Raw genomic sequence first — 6,000 nt, 5'->3', positions numbered from 1 at the left:
AAAAAGTTGAAGCATTTATGGAGAAAATTGGAACCAGCCAGGGGATGATCCATAGGGGGGGGGGGGGGAAGGTTCCCTGTCCCCACAAAAATTTTCTGGCTCCCTCATTGCGTATTTTTTTCCTTTTTTAAAAAGGAACGTGTCAATTTGGTCAATTATTGGTGCCCTTGTTACATTGGCCCCCCGACAAAAGGTTTTCCTCCAGATCCACCTTTGGAACCAGCTTGATTAATTGGAGACTAATGTTTTTTTGTTTTTATTTCATCTTTAAAATACCAGTAAATGCAGCTCAATAGATATGGGCAGTTTTACTTGAGAGATGCCAATAATTTAAATTCAACTGATTTTTCCTTTGTGACACAGACTAGGAATTCATGATTTAAAATTTTGAAACGTCTGTTGAAATACAACCGCTTTTGTTAGACAAAAACAATCTTTTTTACATTCCATTATTCATGCATGTACAACTACTTTTTACAATCATTTTTATGACAAACGTAATTAAGCATTATTCTGTTTCTTCTCAACGGGGTTCCATCCCAGCTTCAAAACTCCACGCGATCTACAAAAAAGAAGGAAACAACAAACCTGTAAATCCAGGCAGTCCAAAGCACGTTGGAACGCTAGACATGTTGATTCTCGACATACTGTGCATTCAAAAGGCACTTGTTGTACCTTTAGGCGAGGATTTTTAAAGAAGGTAGCCGACTGCAGGCTTCATCAACCCGTGACCGCGAACAATTAAGATTAAGCATCGGAAAAACTACCCATAAAAGTAATATCCTCTGTTTCGTTGAATACCCTCGAATTTTAACCTGAAGCAAATTACGACTTCCTGTCCCCCCAAAAAACTGATTTAAAAGTCTGATTAGAATGCTGGCTATTCAGACAATTCGGCAAAGGATGCAAGCACGTAAACAGAATCTTTCTTTTATATTGTTTTTTTTGGGGGGGAGGGGGACGTGAATTAGATATCAGATATAGTATTTGATATATATATATATATATATATATATATATATATATATATATATATATATATATATATATTTAGATATCAGATGTGAATCTGATATCTAAGCAAGCACGTAAACAGGATCTTTCTTTTATATTGTTTTTTTGTGGGGGAGGGGGACGTGAATTAGATATCAGATATAGTATTTGATATATATATATATATATATATATATATATATTTTATGATATCAGATATTAGATTAGATATCTAATATATAGTATTTGATATATATATATATATATATATATATATATATATATATATATATATATATATATATATATATATATATATATATATATATATATATATATATATATTATATATATATATTATATATATATATTATATATATATATTATATATATATATATATATATATATATATATATATATATATATATATATATATATATATGTATTTTTTTATATTATATCTGTATATATATTATTATATATATATTAAATATGACTTTAATCAGCCTGATAATATTTTAAATTATAGAAGTGATAAAATCCATAAATGTATCTCTGAAAAAAGTATATATATATATATATATATATATATATATATATATATATATATATATATATATATATATATATATATATATATATATATATATATATATATATATATATATATATATATATATATATATATATATATATATATATATATATATATATATACATATATATATACATATATATATATATATATATATATATATATATATATATATATATAATATATATATATATATATATATATATATATATATATATATATTAAATATGACTTTAATCAGCCTGATAATATTTTAAATTATAGAAGTGATAAAATCCATAAATGTATCTAGCTAGAACAAAGAGTGTTCCCGTTTTAAAAAGTATATTTTAATTCCAATAGTGTATTTTTCATGATAAAGTTTACTAACCCATTCACATCATTCCTTATTTCTGGAGAGACAAATAGTCCAGTTATTAAATTGTATTAAGTTTAGGACTTTTATCAAACAAAATTGGCTTCGCAAGATGAACGTATATTATTTAAAACTTGACTGTTTTTTTCGCATGACCAGGGGCGCCAATTAGAAGGGGGAGCTGCCCTCCAGGATTTCTTGCCTCCCCCATCCAGGTTTGAAAAATAGCTTTTTCTAGTATATTTATTGAAAATACCTTCTTCAGGTATTTTCATTGAAACAAACAACAAAACTGCCCCGACATATTTTAGGTTCGTTTTAAACCTTGGTATTCATACCTGATGTTAAAAAATAAGCAAGTAACATCTAGCCCGCGGAAACCATACAATTAACCGCCTAGAAAAAGTTTTAAACTTGAAAAATACAAGTAAATATGACATATTAAGAAGTCATTACTTTTAAATACAGACTTGGTAACTGCTTTTTTTTTTCATGGCAAATAAGGGCAAAAGTATGATAGTCCTCATCTCTCTAAAAGTGTTTGACTCTTAACCCCAAGAGCCTCCCTCTATTGCAATTATAATAAAAGAAGTAATTCCTTATACTATAAATAGTTTTAGCTGCTTCACCCCACCAGCACCAAAAATCCAAAAAATTAATACACATATTCAGAATTTCAACATTCAATTTCTCATAATATATTTTCTTCGTTTTTGACACCAGGGTTGTTAATTAGAGGGGGTAACTTCCCCCTCACCTATATTTTAATCAATATATTTTTTTCACATTTTCATTTAAAGAAAATTGAAAAGAAAAATGTCCCCCCAGATTTTGATTTTTTTTTTTTGTCTTAATTAAAAACATTGACGAAAAGAATTATGCACCCCTACCTTCTCGTGAATTAAAACCCCTGTTCAAGACCGTATCAAGGGGGGTTAGGGGGTTTGAACTCCTCCCCACGAAATGTTAGTCCGACTCGTAAAAACGTAACGAAAATGAAAATAAATGCATTTTTTGTGCGTTTTTTACAGTTTCTTTGTACCCCCCCCCCCCCGAAAAAATCCCGGATATGGTCCTGCCTCTGTTTGAACACCTCTCAAAATCAGCTGTAACTAACCTGTATTGAAGTTCTAACTCTTCAGCGACGTCATGTCAATATTGTATGTTTTCTAGCTAAACTCGTTATTTATTTAGTATCCAGTAAACACGCCAATAGAACCGCATCGAAATCTCAAAGATGCTATATGAAAAACAGGTTTTCGCTGCCTAGTGAGGTATTGCTGACTCCGTGAAAAATATTTAAACCTCAGTTTTTTGGAGTGCAAGGCCCAAAAAAGGTACCTATGTTAAGTTAAGTATTTAATATATGCTATGCTTTACCCCCACCCCCTAATGTACAAATATATAGCCAAAATTTGGGCACTGTTCTAAAATCCGGGACACACGCGAGAAGTGAAGTTTGGTTAATGCTAATGAAATAAAACAAAATTTAATAAAATATAATAGTTTAAGAACAAATTTGGGCTATATATTTTCACATTGGGGGGGGGGGGTAAAGCATAGCATATATTAAATACGTAACCTAACTTAACCTAGGTACCTTTTCCCCCCTAAACCCCAAAAACTAAAGTTTAAATAAAGTTTCCGAAGGGAGAAACCCCTGTTTATGCTGCGTCAGACATCTAATCCTGTCTCGGATTTTAGAACAGTACCCAAATTTGTTTCTAAACTATTATATTTTCATCCTGTTTTGTTTTATTTCATTAGCATTAACGTAACTTTACTTATCGCGTGTTTACTGGTTAATAGATAAGTACCAAAAATTCTTATAATAATTCTTCAAATACACCACTGCTCTACTGAAAATCTACAAGACAGCCACTACCCTAGAGCCTATTACTTGGCAGCTCGGGTACCTGCTTGTCACCGACGATCAATCTGAATCCCCTGTTTTTGATAGAAGCATATTCTGCTTGGCTAATTTCAGAAAAATACAATGACGAAGCCCAGTCGACACTTCGGTCGGGGGTCCTTATTTTCTGGCGCCTTTCAACTTTAAAATGAGATAGCAGCTACTGTGGTTGATCCAACTGTAAACGGGACACGTTACTGATTGTTAGCAGAGGAGCTTGTTATTCATCATCGAAACTTCTCGGGCGGGAGAACCATCATATTCTTATGAAGAAATTAAATTTTAAAAAAATAGGAAAAAGCGCCTTCTATATATAACTAACTTGACTTTTGAACATCTTTCTCAGCTTTTTGAGACAGTGCATTGCAAGATATAAGTCCCAGATGACGGTGAAGAAGCTGAAACAGTGTTACCTTTTTTGTGTTTTGTATACAATCGGAAGGAAGATTTTCCAAGGCCATCAAGAAACAGATGCTTCTTTGTATTTATTGCAAATAGTTACCAATGGACATCTCTGAGGGGAAAATCACATCGTATCCACTAAGGGTGTAAACTTGTCTACTTCTTTTCTATATGCCTTTTATATTGGCAGATACAACGGTTTACGTAAGTTCTCAAAGATAGTCAAAAGTGTTAATGTCGGTAGCCTATGGGGTCTTTATTTAATAACGAGAGAATACACATACAGTGAATATAAGCAAAGTGTAAACACATACTGAACAAGTTCTGACAAAACCTATCCTCCACACAAAAAAAGTGACCCTTTGTCCGCGTCTTAGGAGACGATTCCATACCTATGCGAACCTGGCGAATAAATCACAAGTTCCGTAGGTGATTATACTTGTTCCGTAAAAGCTGTATTAAATTTAATTTATTGGCTCGGAGCGATTAAGAAGCACAACATTTACCCTCTAGAGGCGCTGAGGTACGCGGGGTCACTTTTGGAGAGTTTTGTCAGTACTTGTTCAGTATGTGTTTATACTTTGAATATAAGGTAGTAGAAGAACAAATAACTGACTTTCACATATATGGCCAAATCTCTAAGAAATGAGACACCAGGAAAAGCCTTCTCGAATTCATATTCCAAATACTCGAATTTATGTTCCAACTATTTTAAGAGGGTTTGCATTTGAAAGATAGGATGTATTTAAAAATAGGCGTGTTTTTAATAGTGACGGTGCTACGTTGCACTGAGTTCCAGATGCTGGTAAAAAACCTGGAACTTAGTTTCCTTTACTGTGTTTTAAATGTAGTATGAAGGAAGATTTTACTAGGCCGATAATGAACAGGCAAAAATAATTTTGTTATCTAATCTTGTTGTCTGCAAACGAGAGATGGATACACAAAGGCGTCAATCGAAGGAGGGGAGGGAAAATTTGCCTCCCTTCCTCCTGGATTTTCAAAAACACAAAATGTTGGATATTTTCATTACAAAATGCCTTTTTTGGAGGGGGGGTATTTTCACTGGAAAATGCCTTTTTGTATTTTTATTGAAAACAATTAATAGCAATAGCAACACAACACCCCTCCCCAATTTTTTAAAATATACCTCCCTCTGCGTTTTCGTAAATTGGCACCGCTGAAAGGATATAAAAATTCAAATACCAAAGAATTGAACCAGATACTGGAACACGGATGCATCAAACTAGAGTCTAAGTTCAGCAAGTTATACTTACTATATTCATACTATACTATACTCATACTATACTATATACTATACTATATATATACTATACTCATTGTAGAATAAAATATAGTCTCTTGAACTATCGTACCGACGCTCACGTGAAAAAAAAATTGACCTTTCGGAATTTAAACCGAAAACGTGTGCATATATTTATTCAGAGACAGCTATGGGAAAGTTTGCGGGTGTCCGGGACAGGGAAGCAACCAGGGGGCTTCAGGGCCCACCTCCCCCGAAAACAATAATTACCCCAATTTCCTTTGTGCTTTTTACTAATATTATCAACTAAAACCTTTTACTTTCTCGCACCCCTCCTTCAGAAAGAATTCCTGGGTACTTGCCAGGTTCGACCCCTCCTCTCGAATATGTCAAGTGCAAGTCGGCAATCGGGTAAGATAATACAAACTTTTATCATCAAATGGTAATTACGAGCAAACATACCCGAACTAGCATTTCATGT

The 6,000-nt window shown here is 32.6% G+C and overlaps 1 protein-coding gene across 2 annotated transcripts in view; it reads right to left on the bottom strand.

The window, feature by feature from the left end:
• The window catches only part of sd (TEA domain transcription factor 1 homolog scalloped), a 225,986-nt gene that overhangs the window by 120,290 nt on the left and 99,696 nt on the right, over positions 1-6,000 (bottom strand). The window lies entirely within an intron of this gene.

The sequence above is a fragment of the Artemia sp. Qi Xiang Cuo genome, chromosome 19, assembly GCF_049724085.1.
Source record: "Artemia sp. Qi Xiang Cuo chromosome 19, ASM4972408v1, whole genome shotgun sequence".
Taxonomy (NCBI): Eukaryota; Metazoa; Arthropoda; class Branchiopoda; order Anostraca; family Artemiidae; genus Artemia; species Artemia sp. Qi Xiang Cuo.
The sequence above is the reverse complement of the archived record's forward strand: the minus strand, read 5'-3'. Positions and strand labels throughout refer to the sequence as shown.